Source organism: Hyperolius riggenbachi, chromosome 6, assembly GCF_040937935.1.
Source record: "Hyperolius riggenbachi isolate aHypRig1 chromosome 6, aHypRig1.pri, whole genome shotgun sequence".
In the NCBI taxonomy this organism is placed as follows: Eukaryota; Metazoa; Chordata; class Amphibia; order Anura; family Hyperoliidae; genus Hyperolius; species Hyperolius riggenbachi.
This window is the reverse complement of record NC_090651.1, coordinates 130191299-130216519: the sequence shown is the minus strand read 5'-3', so window position 1 is coordinate 130216519 and position 25221 is coordinate 130191299. Positions and strand designations below refer to the sequence as shown.

Below are 25221 nucleotides of genomic sequence, written 5' to 3'. Positions count from 1 at the left end.
TAAAACGAAATGGAGCGCGCTATAGTGCATTAAATGTTTCAGGGAGTTTTATTCACAATTAAAAGTTATACTCACAAACATTAGTTGTGTTTTTCGCATGTCAACGGACAGCCAGCCACTTATCTCGACAGTGGAGGATGATGCGCTGTAGCCAGCAGCGCGTGTCTCGATGTCCTGGATACCATCTCACTGGGAGGTGGGTGTGGCTGAAGTGAAGCAAGCAAGTGACGTCATTACGCGTTCCGGCGCGCGGCGCCTTCGTCAGACCAGACGAAGGCGCTGCGCGCCGAAATGCGTAATGACATCACACGCTTGCTTCACTTCAGCCAGTTTCTCTACACATCACCCCACTCTGGAGCGCTGCAATGCTTGAAGTGTAAAGGGGAACCTCCTTTGGCTGTGCGACTTTGACTCGGAGCGCAGGATATCTTTGTTTGTTTGCATAGTGGTCTTGTAGGTTTGGAGATTACGGTATCCTAACTAATAATCATCAAGTGTCCATGCGTCCTGTCCGTGTGTCAGTCCTTTAGTGCTTTTGCGCTACTGCAACAATGTTGAGCACTTGTTTACAATTAATTTATATAAATCTGTTTTCCTGTTTAAAAATACTGTATTATTTGTGCATAATTTATTGTTACATTAAACTAGGGGGGGGGGCACACTTGGGGGGTGGGGGGGGCGCACTTGGGCAGCCCAGCCTCTGTTGGTGGTGGACCTTGTCCCGGCCCTGCATGCTAAATTGGAGGCCTAAAGTGCTTTAAAACATCTTGCATGTGTATACATCAATCATTGAGTGTAATTAGAGTACTGCTTCACATTGACACACCAAACTCACTGTGTAATGCACCGTAATGCACCGCAAACAGCTGGCCGTGCTGGACTGGTGCGCACCATGGCGAGAGTGCAGGCGATAGCGGTTTTCAAGCCCATATGGTCGCCAGGCTGAGGTAGCTCAATGACAGAACAACAGTGACTGTCCAGCTGATCAAATTTGGTCTGTCCACAATAAAGCAACAACCTTGTTATCTTTGGTGTGCCACCCCCCGACACACTCATATAGCCAGTGGTCATTGCTTCATTGTGATACGCAAGCCTCTAAACCGCGGCAAGGTAACTATCACGAAGGGAAATTGACACATGTACATGCCTTTTGTTTTGTTGTTGCAGCCGCAGTGCAGCCAGAAAAATTAGGCAGGCATGTACACGCACCAGAAAAATTATTATAGCGGCCGCAAAATTCAGGAATCCACCTGGTGTCCTGTAGAAGACGGTAGGAGGCGCCCTTGGGGTACTCGTGTAACAATTTGTATATCACTAGTTTAGTAGAACCACTATAGAACCACTATAGGGGCATATATATAAAACAAAAAACGGCAACAGGTATGGAAAGATCCTACCTTATTTAAAATGTTCACTCGGAGTATCATATAAAGAATACTTTAATAAGGCACTTTAAAATTGACAAAGCATTTCGCGGTAACACCGATTCATCAGGTCGAGTATCGTGCCAAATAGGAGAGGTCCCCAATCTTAGGCGCCTATCATATTTAGTTTGGTTGCGCTTTGTGCAACCCGGCTTTGTGAGTATATTTGAATATATTTTTTACTTACCCATCACATCTGCGATAATACACCAGATCGGGGCTCCCGGTGTCCTCCCGCTCCTTTTTTCTATTCTCTCCAGTGTCCAGCCTGGTGCCCTGGACCCTGTTGGTGGTGGTGAAAAAGGCAGTTAAGCGGCCTGCAGGCAGATATGCTGTGTGGGGAGCGACTTAGTCTTGGGGCAAGCAGACAGTCACACGGCGTGCAGGCAGAGATGCTGTGTGTGGGGACTGACTTAGTCTTCGGGCGGGCAGTAGCCCTCCGGGATCCATGCCTCATTAATTTTGATAAATGTGAGGTACTAAACACTTTTGTGACTTAGGCGATTTCTCTTCTCAGTGACAATGCCTCCAGCTGCGCTGAAGGTCCTTTCTGACAGGATGCTTGAGGCAGGGCAAGACAGAAGTTGTATGGCAAATTGGGACAGCTCTGGCCACAGGTCAAGCCTGCGCACCCAGTAGTCCAAGGGTTCATCGCTGCTCACAGTGTCTACATCCACAATTAAGGCCAGGTAGTCGGCTACCTGCCGGTCAAGGCGTTGGTGGAGGGTGGATCCGGAAGCGCTAAGGGGAGGCGTTGGACTAAAGAATGTCTGCATCATGTCCGACATCACCATGAGATCGCTGCCTAGAGCGTCCTGTCCTTGCCTGCGTGGACATGGGAGAAGGATTACTGGCAGTGGTACCTTTATTGCGTTGTGCTGTGACATCACCCTTAAACGCATTGTAAAGCATAGTTGACAGCTTGTTCTGCAAGTGCTGCATCCTTTCTGCCTTCTGGTGATTTGGAAACATCTCCGCCACTTTGTGCCTATACCGAGGGTCTAGTAGCGTGGCCACCCAGTACAGCTTATTACCCTTGAGGTTTTTTTATACGGGGGTCCCTCAACAGGCTGGACAGCGTGAAAGATGCCATCTGCACAAAGTTGGATGCAGACGTACTATCCATCTCCTCTTGCTCTTCCTCAGTGATTTTAGCTAAGTTCTCCTCCTCTCCCCAGCCACGAACAATACCACGGGAAAGTTGAGCAGCACGAGCCCCCTGCGACGCCTGCTGTGGTTGTTCTTCCACCTCATCCTCCTCCTCCAAAACTACACCTTCCTCATCATCTGACTCCTCTTCCCCACACGACTCTTCCTCCTCCTCCCCCCTCTGTGCTGTCGCAGGTATTGAGGAATCATCTGCTTCTGCTGAGAATTGATCCCACAACTCTTCCTCCTGTTCCTGTTCACGCTCCTCCACAGCTTGATCCACCACTCTACGCACGGCACGCTCCAGGAAGAAAGCATACGGGATCAAGTCGCTGATGGCACCTTCACTGCGACTCACCAGGTTTGTCACCTCCTCAAACAGCCGCATGAGCCTGCAGACATTTTGCATCAGTGTCCAGTACTTCGACCAGAACATGACCATCTCCCCAGACTGTGTCCTTTGACTATAGTTGTACAGATACTGTTTGATGGCTTTCTCCTGTTGTAGCAGGCGGTCCAGCATCAGGAGGGTTGTATTCCAGCGAGTCGGGCTATCACAAATCAGGTGTCTCACCGGCAAGTTGTTTCTCCATTGTATATCAGCAAAGCGTGCCATGGCCATGTAAGACCGCCTGAAATGCCTACACACCTTCCTGGACTGCTTTAGGACGTCCTGTAAGCCGGGGGGTACTTAGACACAAATCTCTGAATTACGAAATTCAGCACATGTGCCATACAGGGTACATGCGTCAACTTTCCCAAATTCAAAGCAGAAACGAGATTGCTGCCGTTGTCACACACCATGTTGCCGATCTCCAGTTGGTGCGGGGTCAGCCACTGATCCACCTGTTTGTTCAGAGCGGTCAGGAGAGCTGCTCCAGTGTAACTCTCGGCTTTGAGGCAAGACATGTCTAATATGGCGTGACACCGTCATACCTGGCATGCAGCACAGGCCCCGGGGAGCTGGGTCTGTGTAGCTGGAGAAGAGATCGCAGCACCAGTAGAGTTGAACTGGCACTCAGCCAAGGAGGAGGATGACAGCGAAGAGGATGTAGCAGGAGGAGAGGAGGTAGCAGCAGGCCTGCCTGCAAGCCGTGGAGATGTCACTAGGTCCGCCGCACAGCCACGTACTCCCTGCTTGCCAGCGTTCACCAGGTTGACCCAATGGGCTGTGTAAGTAATGTACCTGCCCTGACCGTGCTTGGCAGACCTGGCATCCGTGGTCAGATGGAACCTTGAACCAAAGCTGTGTGCCAGAGATGACACCACTTGCCTCTCAACTTCATGATACAGTTTGGGTATCGCCTTTTTGGAGAAATAATTGCGGCCTTGTATCTTCCACTGCGGTGTCCTAATGGCCACAAATTTTCGGAAGACCTCAGAGTCCACCAGCTGGTATGGTAACAGCTGGCGAGCTAACAGCCAGCTGTCAGATGCCAGGCAAGGGGATGACTGGCAGACATTGGCTTCTTCCGCTCAAAGATTTCTCTCATGGACACCTGGCTGCTGCTGTGGGCAGAGGAGCAGGAACCGCTCAAGGTGAGAGGTGGAGTGGAGGAGGGAGGCTGTGATTGTGAAGGTGCAAGGGAGAAAGCGGCTGAAGATGATGCACCTGAAGGAGGAAGAGGAGAAGGAGGGTGGTTTTGCTTTTGTGTGCTACTTTTCCTAAGGTGGTCTAGCCATTGCAGTTTGTGCCTTTTCTGCAGGTGCCTTCGTAAGGCAGTTGTCCCTACGTGGGTGTTGGACTTTCCATGGCACAATTTTTGGTAGCAGAGAGTACAGATGGCATTGCTCTGATCTTTGGCATGAACACTAAAAAATGTCCACACCGCTGAGCCACCCTGGGGTGTGGGCACTATGGTGGCCTCAGCAGCTGACGTTGAAGGGCATGTTGGCTGGCTGTCCATAGGTGGCGATACATGGTGCCGGACACTGCCACCAGCTGTTTCTGACGACGAGCTCCCCCTGCTTCTTTCAGCAACTCATCTCCTCCTACTCCTCTCTGACTCCCCCTCTGAACTGTCCCCCTCTTCATCTCTTCTGTTGGGAACCCACGTGGGATCCGTATCATCATAATCATCATAATCATCCTTCCCTGCTTCGCTTGCTTCAGACACCTCATAAACTGCACCAACAGCAGGTACTTCATCCTCCTCCTCCTCACACGTTACGTCCATAGTGTCGCCTAACGCAGACATATGAGGTGGTGTAACTTCATCTTGTTGTAACAATAATGGCTGTGAATCAGTAATTTCCCCACCAAATAACTCCTGCGAAGTGTCAAATGCAGCGGATGTGGTGCTTGTAGTAGCGCTGGTGGCTGCGGAAGATGAGGTGCTCTGTGTTAAATAGACAACCACATCCTGACAATCTTGGGAGTTGATGGGACATGCCTTCTTCTAAGCACTGTACTTTGGGCCAGGGCCGCACGAAATCACGTCAGCACGAACTCGAACAGACCTGCCGGGTGGCCTGCCTCTTGGTCTGCCCCTGCCTCTTTCACTTCATCCCCCCTGATATGGACAAAACAGGTAGAGGCCTACCTGTTTTGTCCATATCAGGGGGGATGAAGTGAAAGGTATGCACTGACTTGACTAACACAATGTGCAGTCACACAGGTGCAGTGAAAGTTATGCAGTGACTGGTATTACAATACAATGTGCAGCTGTCACACAGGTGCAGTTAACAGGTATGCTCGGAGTGGTATATTACACAGCGTGCGGTCACACAGATAGTGTGAGCAATTATGCAATGACTGGTATTACAAATGTGCACCTGTCACACACAGACAGGTACCAGACAGGCACAGTGACACTGCGTGCACTCACGTAGGTAGGTCAGTGCACTGAACAACAGGTAGGTATATGCAGTGATGGGTATTACAATGTGCACCTGTCACACACAGACAGGTACCGGACAGGCACAGTGACACTGCGTGCACTCACGTAGGTAGGTGGGTGCACTGAACCACAGAATAGAGCCTCCTCGCCATTATTAAAAAGGGATAGATAAAGATGAAAAATATAAAGAGATAGAAAGATTTTATTTTTTTTAAACTGACAGTTGTTTTTTTTTGGGGGGGTGGGGGTGGTAGAGAGGGGGGGGGAAAAGTAGAGTATAGATAGTAACAGATAGGAAAAAAAAGATCACAATAGATCAGTGATCAATAGATCAGTAGGGAATAAATGGCCAAGGAGAGGGAGAATCAGGGATTCTGGGCAATTATGGGGTTAAAAATTCAGGGATGGGGGGCAAATTTTATTAAAAGAAAGTCCTACCAGTTTATCTGTCAGTCTGTCTCTCAGCTCCTCTCACCACAGAACAGTGGTTGATCTGTGTGACAGGAGCTGAGAGACAGAGAGAGGGAAACCTTTTATTTGTAAACATTATTAAGAATTCACATTGTTACTGGATGTAACTATGTGAATTCTTTACTTCCTTCACTCTGATTGGCTCAGAGGAGCGCTGGCTCCTCTTCACCAGACAGATCGGCTTGTAAGCCGCCGGGTGCGAGCGCGGTGCATGCGACCATGCGCGCGCACATGCGGAAGTATGCCCGGGCGGGCATTCTCATCCAGATAGACTTAAACCGCCGCTGCCTGGATGAGCTTCCTCATCCAGATAGGCTGAAGCGGTTAAAAAGACTCTGTAACAAAAAGAAAGTTCTCCTGGGGGTACTCACCTCAGGAGGGGGAAGCCTCAGGGTCCCAACGAGGCTTCCCCCTCCCCTGTAGCTGCAAGCAATCCAGTGCTGGCTCCCCCGAAGCGTCCCGCAATCCTGGCTCGACAAGCCTGACAAGGCTTGATATATTTACCTTCCCTGGCTCCAGCGGGGTCGCTGTAGCGGCTCTCAGCATGGGGATAGGTGGAAATAGCTGGAGACTTGCACCTGCGCAGTAGAGCGGACCGACAGCGATCGGCTATTTCTACCTATATCCGAGCAGAGAGCCAATACTGCGCCTGCGCTGGAGCCGGGAAGGTAAATATTTGTATCCCCGCTGTTTGGAGGGGCACACCGAGACCGCCGTGGGACACAGGAGGACGGGGGAAGCCTCGAAAGGATCCGGAGGCTTCCCCCACCCAAGGTGAGTACCCCCGAGGGGCACTTATTTTAGTTACAGGTTTTCTTTAAAACAAGGCAAGCTACACGGCAGAGCTGCAAGTAGTAATAACACAGTGTGATGAAGGGGGGCAACCCTTGCCAAGTTTACCCAGATGGTGTAATTTCCAACAAGAGTTCTTTTTTCAATGGGCTCAAAGCAAGTAATGGTGGCGGAGGAGTCCTCGAGGACTCCAATATTACAACGCAGGCACAGTTACTGTATAGTGTCTGTTCAGGTGCCCTTTAAAGAGACACTGAAGCGAAAAAAAAAATTATGATATTATGATCTGTATGTGTAGTACAGCTAAGAAATAAAACCTTATGATCAGATACATCAGTCTAATTGTTTCCAGTACAGGAAGAGTTAAGAAACTCCAGTTGTTATCTCTATGCAAACAAGCCATTAACTCTCACTAAGTTTTAGTCATGGAGAGGGCTGTTATCTGACTTTTATTATCTCAACTTTAATTGAACTGTTTACTTTTCCTCTGCTAGAGGAGAGGTCATTACTTCACAGACTGCTCTGAAAGACTCATTTTGAATGCTGAGTGTTGTGTAATCTGCACATATTAGAGAATGATGCAATGTTAGAAAAAACACTATATACCTGAAAATAAAAGTATGAGAATATTTTCTTTGCTGCTAATCTTCTAGTAATTATTCATAGTACACAACCAATTCACTATATCATATTTTTTTTTTCGCTTCAGTGTCTCTTTAAAGAGGAACTGTAACGGTAAAACGTCCCCTGGGGGGTACTCACCTCGGGTGGGGGAAGCCTCAGGATCCTAATGAGGCTTCCCACGCCGTCCTGCGTCCCTCGGGGGTCTCGCTGTAGCCCTCCGTACAGCCGTGACGCAATATTTACCTTCCTGGCTCCTGCGCAGGCGCTCTGATGGCTGTCGGCTCCGAAGTAGGCGGAAATACCCGATCGCCGTCGGGTCCGCTCTACTGCGCAGGCGCAAGTCTCCGGCGCCTGCGCAGTAGAGCGGACCCGACGGAGATCGGGTATTTCCGTCTATTTCCGAGCCGAATGCAGCCACAGCGCCCCCGCTGGAGCCAGCAAAGTTAAATATTGAAATTACAGTCGGGCCTGTCGCCGGCTGTTCAGAGGGCTGCAGCGAGACCCCCGTGGGACGCAGGACGGCGTGGGAAGCCTCATTAGGATCCGGAGGCTTCTTTTTCAAGTTACAGAGTCTCTTTAAACAGTGGTTAATGTAAGATAAATGCAGGGACACATCTTAAAGTGTACCAGAGCTGTAAATAAAGTAAGATTCAATACTTACCCAAGGCTTTTTCGCCGTCTTCCCGCGGTCTGCCATTCAGATGCAATCAGCCCCAGTAACAGGCTCAGTCACATCAGTCGGTGCTTTCTGCGCATGCGCGGACCTGCCCCAGGCGATTTAAAACCTCTTGCTTTTACTTTATTCACAGCTCTGGTTTACTTTGAAAGGAGGCAGTAGAGGGTTAAACGTTAGAGCACAGACTGTTGCCCCCCCTCTGCCAACCCCTCCTCCCCGCACAAAAAGAAAAACAAATAGAGGGGCAGGCCAGGCAGGATATTTAAAAAAAAACAAAAACAAACAAACATACTTACAGTATAGATAACCAGGTTTAGGTGCCCCCAGTATAAGTAGCCAGGAATAGGTGTCCCCAGTATAGGTTATCCAGGTGTATATGTGCCCCCAGTATAGGTTAGCCAAGTGTATAGGTGCCCACAGTGTAGGTTATCCAGGTGTATATGTGCCCCCAGTATAGGTTAGCCAGGTGTATAGGTGCTCCCAGTGTAGGTTAGCCAGGTGTATAGGTGCCCCCAGTATAGGTCAGGTGTATAGGTTCCCCCAGTATAGGTTAGCCAGTTGTATAGGTGCCCCCGGTATAGGTTACTCAGGTGAATAGATGCCCCCAGTATAGGTTAGTCAGGTGTATAGGTTACCACTCCAGTATAGGTTAGTCAGGTGTATAGATGACCCCCCAGTATAGATTAGTCATGAATATAGGTGCCCCCCTCACTGACAGGAAGTGGAGTTAGCAGCGTTAGAGACAAGAAGCCGGAGACTCGCAGAGCTCAGGTGCCGCTTGGAATGCGGAAGTAATGAAATTCCCTTCCGCTGCTGAGATTTCTGGAGGGGGAGTGCTGAAGGGCCCCTATTGTTACATCCCTGAGTGCAATGCTCAGGTTACTGACAGCTGACTGACCAGAGCTCTGCAGGCTGCAGGCAGTGTGTGCAGAGCAAATCAGGGAAGCTGTGGATCAGGAGAGAAGATTTACATTGACATGTGACCTTTTATCTCTCCTGAGTCCTGCCGTCCTTCTGCTTTTTATGCCCAAGACCGTGGTTTTTGTTGCCTTCCCAGGAATCAGGCCCTGGGTATACAAGCCTAGGCTTGAACACTGCTAGAAATCAGTCTACCTATAGTTTTGTATTCAGATGACAGTTGGTATAGGAGGCTGTATTAAACCTTTGCATTAGCGTTACTGCTGAAATAAGGGAATAGGAGTAGAATCATGAAGTCATCAGGATGTTAATAACTATGCTAAAGTAGCTGCAAGCTTTATATATTTATTTTACGTTTTAATCTGAACCTAATCAGATGATGGTCAGGAATGTGGAAAACACATCTTCTAGTGGCTGTAACCCCAGTCATTCTGATATCCACTAGGGAAAGCAAATACAAGGAAAGGACTTGTTGTCCCCATTTAGAGATTAAAGAACAACTGTTAGCCATCATATGCCCCCCACAAACAATACACATGTAAGTAGATAAATGCTTGCGCTACTTACATATCAGATGTAATGCACTGTCCACGTTTTGGTTTCTTTTAATTTTCAATTTATATTATTTTCCTGGCAGGGGCCATCTTGTGCCCTCCAGGTTAAAGAAACCCCCCTGCGCATCCCCCTCTGCCCCGCACTGATTCAGCGCACAGCGGGGAGGATAAAAGCAGCAGGCACAGACTCACCTAATAATGTATCCAAGTGCTGGCATTCCCATCTGTTCTCTGCACTACCACCGGAGGCAGTGCAGAGAGTATAGAAGGGAACTGCAGCGCCTGGAACCATTATTCAGGGAGTCTGTGTGCAGCTCCTTTATCCTTCCCCAATATTCAGCACGGGGAATAGGGAGAATTCTGCGGGCGGCGGGCGGCAGATGCAGCAGAGAGGGAGCCCACATGCCTCTGGTGGAGGGGGGCCGAGGACAGTGACAGGAGACAGCCTCTGGCCCCCCTCCCTGCGCACTAACAAGGCTGAAACATAGAGAGTGAAGGGGAGAGCAGGCAGCCAATCACAGCGCAGAAAGGTGAGTGACAGAGGCTTCAGCCAATCAGGCTGATACAGCATAGCATGTCACTTCTCTTTTGTGTCTGTGTTAGTCTGCGTTAGTCTGCGTACCATCTTAGAGCCTGGGGGCATGGGGAGAGAAGGAGCACAGTAAGATTGATTTTAAAGTTTGGATTTGCCTGGTTAACATCCTCTTGACTATTGTAACAGCCTGCACTAGAAAATTAATTCTATATTTAGTGCCTAAGGCCTCTTGCACACTGCAAGTGATTCCGATTCCGATTCCAGTTTTAATTCGGTTTTTACATCCGATTCCGATTTGCAGTTTGCTCCCTGCTCTTAATCTGAATCGGATGTAAGAATTGATTAGAAAGCGGAATCTGAATCGCTTGCAGTGTGCAAGAGGCCTAACAGTTACTCTAAGGTGCCCATACACTCATGGATTTTCCTTGGCAGATTTGATCATAGTGATCCAATATGCTGGAGTTTAGTGCCCCAACATGGCTGCCCAATCATATTTTCAATAGATTTCCAACCAGAATGCATTAAAAACACAGATTGGAAAGATCTAGCTCAAAAGAGGCAGCAGCATTTGTTTTTGGCTGCTCTCCCCCGGGCTGTGCAGTGTTGACAGTGGAACATACACTCACCTGTCCACCGGCTGGCTCCCTCTCATATGCCGCTAGGTCAGGGAATACAGGCTGCCAGAGGTGTTGTAGAGAGGACACGGGAGGAGTGCACCAGCAGACAGGTGAGTGCTCGACTGCCAACACTCTGCACAGCTGGGGAGCACATTAACCCCCTTGGTGTTATGATACTTTCTGGATTTTATGGTCTAAAAGCAGTGCCATTTTTTGCATGCTTTTAGATCCTCAAAACCCGGAAAAAAAATCATGCTGCTAGGGAGATCTGCAGCAGCCCAGCCCTCACTCACCTCCCTGGGATCCAGTGTTGCAGTTTTTCCTCTGTCCTCCAGGTGGTGCTGTAACTTTATAGTGAGATTTCAGGCTGTCATCATGACGACAGACAGCGATCTCACCAAGGGGAAGCAGAGCCTCGGAGGAGAGGAAGAACAATGGAGGCCGATGTCGGGATCTCCCGGAAGGTGAATTAAAACGCCCGCTCTGCGCATTGCTCTGCATAGACCTCCATGCGGCTACCACGAGTTCAGTTTGGGGTTACCACTCCTGGCATGTTTTTTTGCACCCCGAGCTGAATTCATGATTACTGCTAAGGAGGTTAAATGAGGGAGACCTGGGGCCTGGCAGGCGGCAGCATCTCCACAGATTTTCAATAGATTTCACACTGAACTTTATGGAAGATCTGTATAAAGTGAGTGCCAGTAATAGACCCATCTCTGATTTTGATCAGAGAGGGATTAAGCTAATGGTTGAGTGTGGTGGCCATCTATTAGTGTGTGGCCGTCTATTAGTGTGTGGCCGCCTTCAAGCCTCACACACATACGTTGCATGGCTACTGCCAACCGATCCCTTGGGCAACATTGCGGAGCCAAGGCTGTAGCCTGCAAGTTGTCATAAATTACAGTGCAAAAAGAGACAGTAAAAAAGATGACAAAATAGGGTGTCACCTGTGTCTTCACAGATGAAAGTATTCATACTAATTCTGGGAATACACCTTGAGTTTTTCTGCAGATAGATGGCTCGATAGATAATTTCCGACCGATCCGATATGATTTCGATCATTTTTCTGATAAATTTTCTCATAGAAGTGAATGAAAAAGATCGGAAAATCAATCGCCCATTAAATCTGCCGAAAAAATTCATTGTGTATTCCCAGTAAAACACTAGGAATTTTATGACAGAAACTTTATTTGCTGCCAAGCCTGCCAGGTAAGAAATTGCTTTAAAATGGCTTGCCCCTCTCCACCCTACTAGAGCTGATTGGATACAGCTTATTGATACTGCTCTTCCATATACAAAAGCTTATCTATACCCATAGAGGCATATTGCCTAAGTTTTATACAGTGTGGGACAAATGGTGTGAATGGTAACACCTTTAGGTATCACTACCAATGAAGTTTGGTTCTTCTCACAGTGTTTATTCTGTATTAATATTATCTCTCCGAATTGCATGGCACTGCATAATGTAATAAAATTCATAGTTGCCACTAATTCTTATATAATGCTTCCCTATTAATCCCTCGGCTTTCCCTGTTATGACTAGGGATAAGCTTCCAATTTTCGCGGAATTTCAATCTTCACGTTTTTCGATCAAAAATCTTATTTACGCGGCATAACTGGAATATTGTTGAAATGACGCATTACCGAGACTCAGAAATTTTAGGCCAATCACAAGACTCAGATGCATTGGACCAATCAGAGAATGCAGAATTGTACTGAGGAAATCAAGTTACCAAGGAAATGATAGGCCAATCAGAAAACTAGGAAGCATTGGGCAGGGGACACACTTGTCTTTCAGTTTTCTGCATGTGTTTTTTTTTTGCATACATTTTCTGGATGCCATGTGTGTTTGTATGCAGAAAAACGTGCACATTTTTTCACAGCAGTTAATGTCATTGGTAGAGAAAATTTACAAAAGGTGCAGAATTATCTTGCAGGATGTTAGTTTTTGTTCTGCGCCCGAAAAACACATTAAGCGAGAAATAGCGCATTGATTAACATAAAGGAGTTCTTGGTTTTTCTGTGCAGAAAAGGTGCAAAAAAACTGTGCAGAAAAAAAACTGTGCAGAAAAGGTGCAAAAGTGTGTCCCCTGCCTTAGGCCAGTCAGAGAATGCAGAAGTTCCCGTGGTTGCCAGAATGCAGAATCTGCATAATAGCGTACATCTGAAAAAGAAAATGGTGGATTCTGAAAATTTTAAGTTATTTTTATAATTAACTAATATTATTGATAAAGTAACAAAAATATGACGTCTCTAGTTATGACCTCATTAATTTACTATATCCTTGTCCATATGAAAATAGAATATATGTGTTATTGAGATGTATACTTTGCACTGTGAATTGGAATGTACAGCTTTATGCTATTGACATTCTCCTCATGCATGCCAGTGTCCTGTTTACTGCTTTGTAGCTGTGTCTGCTGCTTTAAGAAATCAGACAATGAGAAACTCCTAGTCATCACTCATTCATGTATACATGCACTAAACCTGCTCAGCAAGCTCCATTTAAATACAAGCGCTGCCTAATGTGCAAAGTTGGCTATAAAGTGTGTAAAGCTGGCCATACACAATCCAATATTTCAAGAAATTCATTCTACAATTTGCTCAAAAGGATCAAAAGCTAAATTATGCTTAGTCATAAATGTAATGTGCGGATTAATGGAAGATCTTTCTGTTGATTCTGCTAAGAAATAGCTGATTCAAACACTCTTTGATGGCAATAAAGAAAAAATTCTACATTTGAATAAATCACTTTTGTGCCAAATGATCTGAAGGCGTGACATTAATTGTAACATTCCAAGAAATCATTTTTTAAAAGTGGCATACTCTAAATGAATTAGAATGTGTCCCAGAGCTCCCTGCTTCTATGTATAGCTACTGTATCCATATTCCCACAGATAATTCATTGTTCTGTACAACAAGGGCCAACAAACCCTGTAATTTAATTTGCACATAAAAAGACAGATTCAGCATGGTTTAGTGAAAGTGTGTTACCTGTATTACAAGGCTTCCACCTCAGAAAATGGCAGCATTCCTTCTAGAGATTACCTCAAAATGTCTCTGCAGCAGAGACCAGCCAGTAAAATTTTGTTTCTTTTCATTAACTAGCCAGAAAGAAAACTAGTTTAAACTAGCCAGTGAACAGTAAACATTTAGCCTCTGTTTAGCTAGTAGAGCATTACAGTGAATCTTTACTTTCAAAGAGGAAAGACTGCATATTTATAGAAAAGTAAATAAAAACAGTGCACAAAAAAACATAGGAACAGTTTTTCAAAAATGGAATACTTGCTCAAAGTGATCAGAATCCTTGATCTTGGCATTTTTTTTTATTTGCACGGATTTTGATGTATATTTATAAACTAAAATTTAGAGAGATTGCAACCAGAGGCATAGCCAGAATGTTTGGTATAAGATAGCCACCCAGAATAGGTAGCCTTAGGGGCTCCCTGTATTAGGCAGCTAGCAGTACCCTCCCAGTATAAGGTAGACATAGGTAGCCCCCATGGACGGCACCAGGGGGTGTTTTGGGGTGTTGAAGCACCCCCTAAAATTGTCCAAGCACCCTGTTAGCACCCCCCAAAAAACAGGTGCTGATTTTTTTTTTTTAAATTTAGCTTTTCCCCTTAAATTTATGCTGCTGCTTTAAATTTTTGCCCATCCCCACTGGCACTGAGTCTGGCACTCGCTCACTGCTCAGCCCGCTCCTCCCCCAGGCTCGGGCTCCCTTGCTGCTGGGGAGATGTCACTGACGTCAGACGTTCTGTGCGCACATGGACATGACGTCTCACTCAGGAAGCATAAAAGTGCGCGTGGTGTTGGCGTGGTGGTGGTGAACTCGGAGACGGAGAGAGAAACGAGGTGGAGCCTGAGAGGAGGAGACTGAGGCGAGTGAGCAAGACAGCAAGACATGAGATGGAAGTGTGGCACAGCCAAGGCAGCAGGAGTCAGGAGAGGAGAGGCTGTCCAGTCCAGCAGCAGCCATTAGGTCACTGTCATTGACTGTGAGTCCCCGGCTCCCACCGGTTCAGAGCCAGCAGTAGGGATGGCCCGAACGGTTCGCCGGTGAACTTGTTCGCGCTAACCTCACTGGTTCGGGTTCGAGGTGAACCACAAATTTTTTCCCAAAAAGTTCAGGTTTGCATTTTTCCCATAGACTTTAATGCCCGTCGACTTAAAGGGAACCTTAACTGCCGTGGAAAAATAAATTCACTTACCTGGGGGCTTTCCCAAGCCTCCTGCAGCCGTCCTGTGCCCGCGCCGGTCCTTCGGTGCCCTCCGGTCTCCCTCCGCCGCTTAGTTTCATTTTCGGACGACTGCCAGTCGTCCTCGGGCCTCTTCCGCATTCCTCGTCGTAAACTGCAGTAAAGCGCGTCCGCATGACGCGTTTGGCGTCATGCACATGACACGTTTGGCGTCATGCGGACGCGCTTTACTGCAGTTTACGACGAGGAATGCGGAAGAGGCCCGAGGACGACTGGCAGTCGTCCGAAAACGAAACTAAGCGGCGGAGGGAGACCGGAGGGCACCGAAGGACCGGCGCGGGCACAGGACGGCTGCAGGAGGCTTGGGAAAGCCCCCAGGTAAGTGAATTTATTTTTCCGCGGCAGTTAAGGTTCCCTTTAAGCGGTTAATAGCAAAGACCCCTTACATAGTACAAACACTAATTTTGCAGGGTATGTAAAGGGGGACAGTGACTACAAGAGGAATTTTTTCAAAAAGACCTTACAGTTTTTGAGAAAATCGATTTTTATATTCTCCTTCTGACTGTATGAAAATTAAACGCCCACCGACTTTAGCGGTTAATAGCAAAGCCCCCTTAAAAGCTAAAAACCCCAAATTTGCTGGGAATGTTAAGAACAGTGGGAACGAGAGGAAAAACTATTTTCAAAAAGACCTTATACTTTTTGAGAAAATCGATTTTAAAGTTTCAAAGGAAAAGTTACAGAGCCGATTCATTAGTTTCATTAAGATCCTATTGGCTAAAAGGGTTTTCCTTTTGGGCAGCTGGCTTATCTAAGGGACTCTAAATACTTGGATCACCAATCATAATTGCCCAAAAGTGCCAATTCTCAGCTTCATTCACTTGAATGGAAGCTGCGAAGCACATAAGGCCATCCGGGGTGAATGACCCTTGCAATAAATGCATGGTTACAAAAGAGTAGAGACAAAAAAGAAGAAGATTCAGGAGCCCCAATAGTGTAACATCAATGCTATACAGGTTATTAATTGATAGATTAGTATACTCACAAACACAGGTTGCCGAGCTAGGCAAACACTGAATACACCAATGGGGAATTTTTCCCGTCCCCACTCGGGCTAAGATGTCGCTCTCTGTAGATTGAAAAGGGTAGTAACACCCATCCACCGGGTGGGTAAAAGATCATTTTGAGGAACAGAGTCGCCAATGAAGTATAAAATAAGTTAAAAACGGTTTAAATGAAGACACAATAATGTGTAATAGACAAATTACATTTATTTCTTACTCCAAAAGATCTGCAACGCATTTTGCGGGTCTCATGCCCGCTTCCTCAAAAATACAAATAGGAGCAACTCTAAGTGTGTCTATATGTGGTATACAGAGGCACTATACCACATATACACACTCTTAACCACTTGAGGTGATAGGGGCTGCACAGGACGCTATCCGTCCTGTGCAGCCTGTGACAGGATGTTCTCTGTCACATGGCGGCGATCCCCGGCCGCTGATTGGCCGGGGATCGCCGATCTGCCTTACGGCGCTCCTGCGCAGCAGCGCCATTCAATGTAAACAAAGGAGACAAATGTCTCCTGCGTTTACATTTAGTCTGCGAGCCGCGATTAGCGGCTCGCAGGCTATTCACGGAGACCCGCTCCGTGATATAACAGGAAACAGCCGCTTGCGCGAGCAGCCTTTCCTGATTAATTAGGGAGGCACCTGGCGACGCAGATGTGCGTCGCTGGTCCTCCAGCTACCACTTTGCCGCCGCACGGTATGAGTGTGCGGTCGGCAAGTGGTTAAGGTGGCCACACATGATACAATAAAATGACCCGATTTTACGGTAATTCGATAAAAACGATCGGATCTCCTGAAAAAAATCGAAAGCTTTTTTTTTCATTCGACTGAAAAAAATGATCGGATTTCCCATTTTCTTCTATTTTTATCGATCCGGAATGCCAGATATTTTTCTTCAATCTTTTTAAAGATTGTATGATGTGTGTTAGATTGCCAATTTATAAATATATATACCCTAATTTTGTCAGAGTATCCAATCATTTTTTTCATAATTGGGGAAAAAATGAACATAGGTGTGTGGTACATTGGTCATATTTTTGAAATGTTACAATCAGTCAGAAAAATTGATTGCAATTCTTAAATTGAACACATATTTAAAAAATTGTATGGTGTGTGGCCACCATTAGAGTTGCGCATATTTTTGCCTTGTATATTACCTCCCTACAAAAGAAGACACAATAATGTGTAAGTCCATCATTAACTCTCCAATTTCAAACGTTTTTTTAATTGATTTTATACCTCATTGGCGCCTCTGCTCCTCACAGTAACAAAAGAGTAGAGGGTCAGGCAGGTGCCCCCACTCCTTCCCACCCCAGTGATCAGAAGCCTGGGTGCAAAAGAGTTGAGGGACTGGGACTCCCATCCATCCCCGAGATCAAAGGAGGACAGCGGCGAGGGACGGATCAGGCCGAAGGAGGCTGGAGGAAACCCCAGGTATGTATGAATTTCTTCTATCCCCCCCAATCTCAGGGCCCCTTTAAAGGGAAGGTTCAGGGAGGGTGGTTAAAAAATAAAAATCAATTTCCACTTACCTGGGGCTTCCTCCAGCCCGTGGCAGGCAGGAGGTGCCCTCGCCCCCGCTCCGCAGGCTCCCGGTGGTCTCCGGTGGCCGACCCGACCTGGCTCTTCTGCGCTCCATGGCCCGGCACTTCTGCATCCCACGCCGGCGTGCTGACGTCATCGGACGTCCTCCGGGCTGTACTGCGCAGGCGCAGTAGTTCTGCGCCTGCGCAGTACAGCCCGGCGGACGTCCGATGACGTCAGCGCGCCGGCGTGGGACGCAGAAGTGCCGGGCCTTGGAGCGCAGAAGAGCCCAACCTGGCAGCCGGCCTGGCCAGGTCAGGTCGGCCACCGGGAGCCTGCGGAGCGGCGGCGAGGGCACCTCCTGCCTGCCACGGGCTGGAGGAACCCTTAGGTAAGTGGAAATTGATTTTTATTTTTTAGCCACCCTCCCTGAACCTTCCCTTTAAGGCTAATTTGATATACAGGCCTTGATTCACTAAAGCTACTGTGCACAAACAGCACCAGTTAATATTAGCACGAGGTCCAGTCAGCGTAGTGTGCGCTCTTAACTTATGCACAATGCTTTTAACTTCTGCCCAATGTGCTCACAGCGCCACCACCATAATCCAATGTAGCAGTGGCACTACAAGCACATTGCACCGCAGTTAGAAGCATCTCGTGTAAATTAAGCGCACACTATGTTGACAGGACTGCACGTGTGCTAATAATACCCTGCACTGTTTGTGCGCAGTAGCTTTAGGCCTCTTTTCCACGGACAGTTGAACTGCGTGCTCAGCAAGCAGTTGCCAGGCAGCAGCAAGCATTTGAGAGGCATTTCACTGCCTATCAACTGTCCATGGAAAAGAGGCCTTAGTGAATCAAGGCCATTGCAGCAGGAGAGCTCAGGGCACACCAATTTCCCATGCATATTACACTGCGCCAAAGTGCACTGACAGGGTAATAGGTGTAGTGCTTCCCCCACTCAGTGATGTACTGCCTGCTGGACAGGAAGTACGTCACTGGAATTTCATCGCTCTGTGCCTATGTGCTGCATTACTGCTGCAGTCGGGGATTCACACTTACCGTGTCATCATACACTTGCATTGTTGCATAATCCATGAAGTAGGTACAGATCATGCGGCAATGCACTGCAGTTTGGGGCAGCCTTGTGTCTATTGTAAGTCCCCATTGACTTACATTGCCCTTGCGTGGTGGTCAGAAGTCGTGCCCAGCTCTCCTCAGTAAGCTCCCTCACACCTCTGTCCAGCTACTACCTTCCCATGTCTTCACTATCTTTCCTATTTTCATCTGGTTGTGGTGCCTGCATGCTGCTCTCACAGTGCTTCTGAGCGTCATTTCCTTCACTTCCCTCACCGTTGCCCACACTCTTCACTATTCATGTCCCTTTTGGATTCTTGGTTTGTTTTCTCACCATTTATATTTCACTTATACTTTTGGGATTCATTCTCATCCTATTGCACATTATCCATGATATATATATTTTCTTAGCACACTGCACTTTATAGTGGAAGTTGCTGGCATAATTTATGCATATATTGCATTGCACTTTCAATAGTGTTTGAACCATATGTTGGCTACCTTGGAGTCATAGGGCCATATCATTTATCTGTATTTATTGGGATGATCAATATTATCATTATTTGTTGATACTCATTTTGAGCGCTACATCTCATGCATCTGGATTTTAAGTGTTTTTATGTGCAACATTTGTATTAATAAAGACTGATTCATATTCTAATTGGTTATTTGTGAGTGGTGAGGTACTTTTTAGGATCTTCTTGTCCTTATGTCACGCTCAAGGAAGGGGTAAGTTTTGCTAGTGTCTCTTGCAAAGTACCTCATCATTCCCAGAATCATTACCATGTGGATGGGCTAGCGAGGAGGTTAGGAGGGAAATGCCTCATAGGTCCCTATTCCTGTGGGCCTCTAGCCATCATAGCTGGTCAGGGCTCTACTTACCATCTTTAGTAGTCCTACTGCTATGCATTTCTTTTTCCAATTTTAGCAAAAAAAAAGGATGGAAGATGATCAGAAATGATATTTGAGGTTGCAGTGATGTTTTGTCATATAAATCTTCAATAGTAGATGAATTCCCCGGCACTGCGTAAACTTGGGATACAAAAAGCTTTATTGTGTTGGCTTACATGTGTCATGCCCCACAGCCATTCCATCATTTAGGAACGGATGTATGTTTGTACATGCGATACGTGTCATGCTGGCAGCATACTGTTTTTTATATGGATGTAAGCCAACTAGGGTTCCAACGGTATGAAATATGACGGTATGATAACTGTCTACAAAAACCACCGTATGACAGAATTACAAAATTATTTCCTTGCCACTAAACTTTCGGGGGGCGCGCTCAGCAACGGGGGACAACGGAGTAGCGAGGGAAGCCTCAATAGGATCCTGAGGCTTCCCTCTCAAGATAAGTATCTAATTTTGTACTCAAGCTTTGGCTCTGGTACACTTGGAAGTTAAAGTATGATACGGCCAGAACCCGAAAAATGTGGGGTCTGGCCAGCCAATACCCAAAACTGGCCAGCTATTGGTGCCCACAGTATAGGTTAGTCAGGTAGCTGCCTCCAGTACTGGTAGCCAGTATAGTTGCCCCCAGGATAGGTTAGCCAGGTAGGTGCCTTCAGCATTGGTAGCCAGTATAGTTGCCCCCACTGTAGACTAGCCAGGTAGGTGCCTCTAGCATATGTAGCCAGTATAGGTGCCTCCCATATATGTAGACAGTATACTTGCCCCCAGTATAGGTATAGATGCCTCCCAGTATAGATAGCTATTATAGTTGCCCTCAGTATAGATGCCTCCCTGTATAGATAGCTAGTATAGTTGCTAGGGCTGATCGGAACAGTTGAATTCCGATTTCGTCGATATTTCGTGTACCGCATGCGAAAACCGAATTTCGTGTTCCGAGTGCATTTCTATTGAAGTCAATTGTGACAACTTATGCGGTTAATTGTAAAGCCTCTGTACATGCTATCATCACCAAATTTGGCATGTATAATAAGCAGATGAATAGGAACATAGTAAAAAAATTTTTGTGAAAAGACCTTCTAGTTTTTGAGCAAGTAGATTTCAAAGTTTCATAGGAAAAATGGTTTTTAAACTGTGTAAAATGATACTGCTGCAGTACAGGTTACTGCATTCTGAGTTCTGTATACATATTGTATACATTTCATGAAAACAGACAGCGTGGGGTCCCCCCTTCCAAGCCTCCCATGCAGGCTGGGATAGCCAGAATGCGGAGTCCCGGCCACGTGGGGCTTCACAACCTGAGCTATACCAGCCCACATGGTACATGGTATGGGGGGGAGGCTCTGGAGGAGAGGGGCAGTCAACCTCCCCCTCTCCCCCAGAGCCCCTGTCCAATCCATGGACAAGGGGCTCTTCCCCACCTCCGGTGCCCCAGGAGGAGGTAAGGGCCGCCGACGTCCTGGGGGGTTCATGGTGCCATCCGGGGTTCCCCTTTAACAAGCGGACCCCAGAAGCCACCCCCACCCTGGAGAAATGAGTATAGGGGTACACAGTACCCCTTACCCATTTCAGCAGTTAAAAAAAAAGTAATTAAAACACGACAACAAAAAAGTCCTTTATTGTTCTAAATTAACCAGGGATACTTACCTTGCGAAAATCCCACGCCAGTATCCTTAGAAGTGGTCCCACGCCAGTATCCTCTTAGGACATCTCACCACCCTCCCACACCGACGAATTCCCGCCACAGAATGGTCACAGTCAGCCTCTGCATCTGTATAGCAGATGCTATGAACACGAAAATGTTGCCTTTGAAACAAGAAATTTCGGCAAACAGTGATGCGATCAAAATGGCCACTGGGAAATCCTGGAACGCTGGAGGCCACACTAGAGTGGCGAAACCAGCCATTTTTCACATAGATGGTGGGTCCAGGTGACCAGAGCAGGAGGTGCCCTGGTCCCCTGGACCCACCTAGTTATGTGAAATAACGCTCAGTCTGACACTCTGAGGTGGCCTCCGGGGAACGGGAATTCCCCAGCAGCCATTTTGTTTATGACACGGTTTGCTGAAAATTCTTGTTTTAGCAAACAATTTTCGTGTTTCTAGCTTATGCAATACAGATTGCAGAGGCTGTCTATAGCCATTCAGCCCCGGGAGTTGGGCGGGTGCGTGGGACCACTCCTGAGGAAACTGGCGTGGGATTATTGCAAGGTAAGTATCCCTGGTTAATCCAGAGCAATAAAGGACTTTTTTCGTTGTGTTTTTATTTCTTTTTTTTAACTCTCTGCTGAAATGGGTAAGGGGGTTTTGTGTACCCCTATACTCATTTCTCCTAGGGAGGGGGCAGCTTCCGAAGTCTGCTTGTTAAAGGGGACCCCCGGATGGCACCATGAACCCCCCAGGACCTCGGCGGCCCCCACCTCCTCCTCAGGCACCGGAGGTGGGGAAGAGCCCATGGATTGGACAAGGGCTCTGGGGGAGGTTGGCCGCCCCTCTCCTCCAGAGCCCCCCCATACCATGGACCATGTGGGCTGGTATAGCTCAGGGTGCGAAGCCCCACGTGGCCGGGACTCCGCATTCTGGCTATCCCAGCCTGCATGGGGGACAAGGGGTTAAGGAGGCTTGGGAGGGGGGACCCCACGCTGTCTGTTTTCATGAAATGTATACAATTTGTATGTAGAACTCAGAATGCAGTAACCTGTACTGCAGCAGTGTCATTTTACAGTTTAAAAACAATTTTTCCTATGAAACTTTAAAATAGTTTAATTCAAAAACTAAGGTCTTTTCACAATTCTTTTTTTACCATGTTCCTACTCATCTGCTTAATATACATGCCAAATTTGGTGATGATAGCATGTAAGGGGGCTTTACAATTAACCACGGAATTTAGCACTATTGACTTCAATATAAACGCAAATTTGGTACTCTGAATTGGCGAATTTTCGAGTTTCAAGTGCTTACTCTGAACTGCCAAATTCCAATGGCAAACTCGAAATTCGGAATCCGAGAGCTCAGCCCTAATAGTTGCTCCCAGTTAGATAGCTAGTATAGTTGCCCCCAGTATAGGTGCCTACCAGTATAGATAGGTAGTATAGTTGCCCCCGGTATTGGTGCCTCCAGTGTGCGGTGGGGGAGAGCAAGCAGAAACAACTCACCTGCCTTCAGCCAGCCACACGCAGCATCTATCTCCTTCTTCCTAGGCATCGTCACGTTAATAACAGCGACGGTGATGAAATCACAAGGGGCTCCCTGTGATGACATCACAGGGGATGGTGTTACGAAAGCAACTATGCCTGGGAGGAAGTAGACATGTGGCCGAAGGAAGGTGAATTTCTGCCCACTCTCCCCGCCGATGCGGCCGTTCTCTTCACCGCCGATGCCCCACCCCCTAAAACTGGTAAACCGGGATTGTGCATAGTACGATTACCATGCACAATCAAACTGCGGTATACGGTCATACTGCAGCAACCCTAAAGCCGACAAAGAATTTTTGGTACTTTTCCATTAGCCGGGCGCAAGTTGCGGGCGGCTAACGGCCTCACAGAACATGTTACTTTGCCCTATTACACTTATGCCCGGCTAACGGAAAAGTACTGTTTTTTTTATCCTATGTTTAAGTAGTGCCGGGGGAATTAATCTACTAATGAAGATTTACATAGGACTCTTTTTCTGTACCCAGAGCACACGTGTTAAAGGGGCAGTACATCTTACCCTAACCCCTCCATTACTGGGTAAACAACCAATCACGAGCCACCGCAATGCCTGACGCTGATTTTATTTATCGCCTTTTGTCATATAGCAGTCTTGTAATTGTAGCCATATACACTATCTGCAGTGACTTCTGGACTCCTGCGTCCGACTTCTGGGCACCACCATCTCCAACGACCTGAAGTGGAAGGCAAACCCCTCCTCCATCCAGAGGAAAGCACAGCAGAGGTTATTCTTCCTCCATCAACTGAAGAAGTTCGGCATGTCCCCGAAACTTCTGACCAGCTTCTACTCTGCCACAATTGCATCTGTCCTCTGCTCTTCCATTTTAGTCTGGTATGCCAGCTCCTCTGCCAGCGACAGACACAAATTACAGAAAGTCATCAGATCAGCAGAGAGAATTATAGGAAAACCGCTACCCGCTCTGGGCTTCCTCTACCACTCAAGGCTGAGCTCCAGAGCTTTGAGGATTGTAAATGACCCCTCACACCCAGGCAACCGGTTTTTCAGCCAGCTTCCTTTGGGCCGGAGGTATCGGTCCATCTACACCAGGACCACTTGACACAGAAATGGCTTCTTCCCCTCAGCTGTAAACTCACTAAACTCTCACCACGCACCCCCCTCCGCAACGTGATCATGTTTTTGCCGCCACACATATCCTTCATACACCTGAGTGCTGTGTAAATATGCATAGGTAGTAATTGAAAATTGGAAGCGAAAATTGAGTGTTTGTATGTTTTTCTCTGTATGAAATGTCTGATATAGTGCTGATCCTCTTTGTGATGTATTATGTGCACCCTATCCTACCTGTATCCTGTACATGCCAAAACTAATTCCGGGCACGACCCAGTCGTGCTTGGCGAAAATAAAGATTCTGATTCTGACATTTTTACAAAGTGTCATTGTTGCCATTAAATGTACAGTATGCTATAGCAACTTCACACACGCCATTTCATTCATCCTTTAGCAATACTTACTGTGATTTGATGGGTCCCAGATAAATGTTGCAGTACTTTAGAGTACCCAATAGCTGTTCGGTTCTCAACAAGGCGTACGTGTACCCCCGGGTGTACTTTAGTAGGCCTCAGGGAGTACAGTATATGTTTTAAGAATTTTTGAGGCTTAAAGAGTATCTGTATGAAAAAAAAATGCCCCTAGGGGGTACTCACCTCGGAAGGGGGAAGCCTCAGGAACTTATTGAGGCTTCCCCTGTCCTCCTCCGTCCCACCGTGGTCTTGCTATGCCACTCTGAACGGCGGGCATGTAAATATTTACATTCCCGGGTCCAGCACAGGTGCAGTAGTGGCTTGGGAATAGCTGATCCCAGTCAGGTCCGCTCTACTGCGCAGGTGCAAGTCTGCACAGTAGAGTGGACCTGACTGATTGGCTATTTCCAAGCCGAGAGCCTCTACAGCGCCCCCGAGAGAGTCCAGAGGCTTTCCCGTCCCAAGGTAAGTACCCCCAGGGGCACTTTTTCAGTACAGGGTCTCTTTAATAATGATAATATACAAATACATGTGAACAAGTATTAATAGTGAATTAAAAATCATCAAGGAATCACAGAAACAGTCTTGTACTGGGAGAATGATAGAAAATTAGTATTTTTCCTCTTTCACAATATATGCAGCCATGTTCCGCCAGATACAAGAATAAGAGGGTGAGGGTGTGTGTGTGTGTGTGTGTGTGTGTGTGTGTGTGTGTGTGTGAGAGAGTGTGAGAGTGTGAGAGTGTGAGAGTGTGAGAGTGTGAGAGTGTGAGAGTGAGTGAGTGTGTGAGAGTGTGAGAGTGAGTGAGTGTGTGAGAGTGTGAGAGTGTGAGAGTGTGAGAGTGTGAGAGTGTGAGAGTGAGTGAGTGTGTGAGAGTGTGAGAGTGTGAGAGTGTGAGAGTGAGTGAGTGAGAGAGTGAGTGTGTGAGTGTGTGAGAGAGAGAGAGAGAGAGAGAGAGGAAGAGAGAGAGGAAGAGAGAGAGGAAGAGAGAGAGGAAGAGAGAGAGAGAGAGAGAGAGAGAGAGAGAGAGAGAGAGAGAGAGAGAGAGTGTGTGTGTGTGTGTGAGAGTGTGAGTGTGTGAGAGTGTGAGTGTGTGAGAGTGTGAGAGTGTGAGAGAGAGAGAGAGAGAGAGAGATACAAGAATAAG

General features: G+C 47.1%; 1 protein-coding gene across 3 annotated transcripts in view; it reads right to left on the bottom strand.

Moving 5' to 3' along the window:
• Positions 1-25221, bottom strand: part of LOC137521107 (dimethylaniline monooxygenase [N-oxide-forming] 2-like) — a 128104-nt gene that overhangs the window by 75488 nt on the left and 27395 nt on the right. The gene's annotated exons all lie outside the window — the stretch shown is intronic.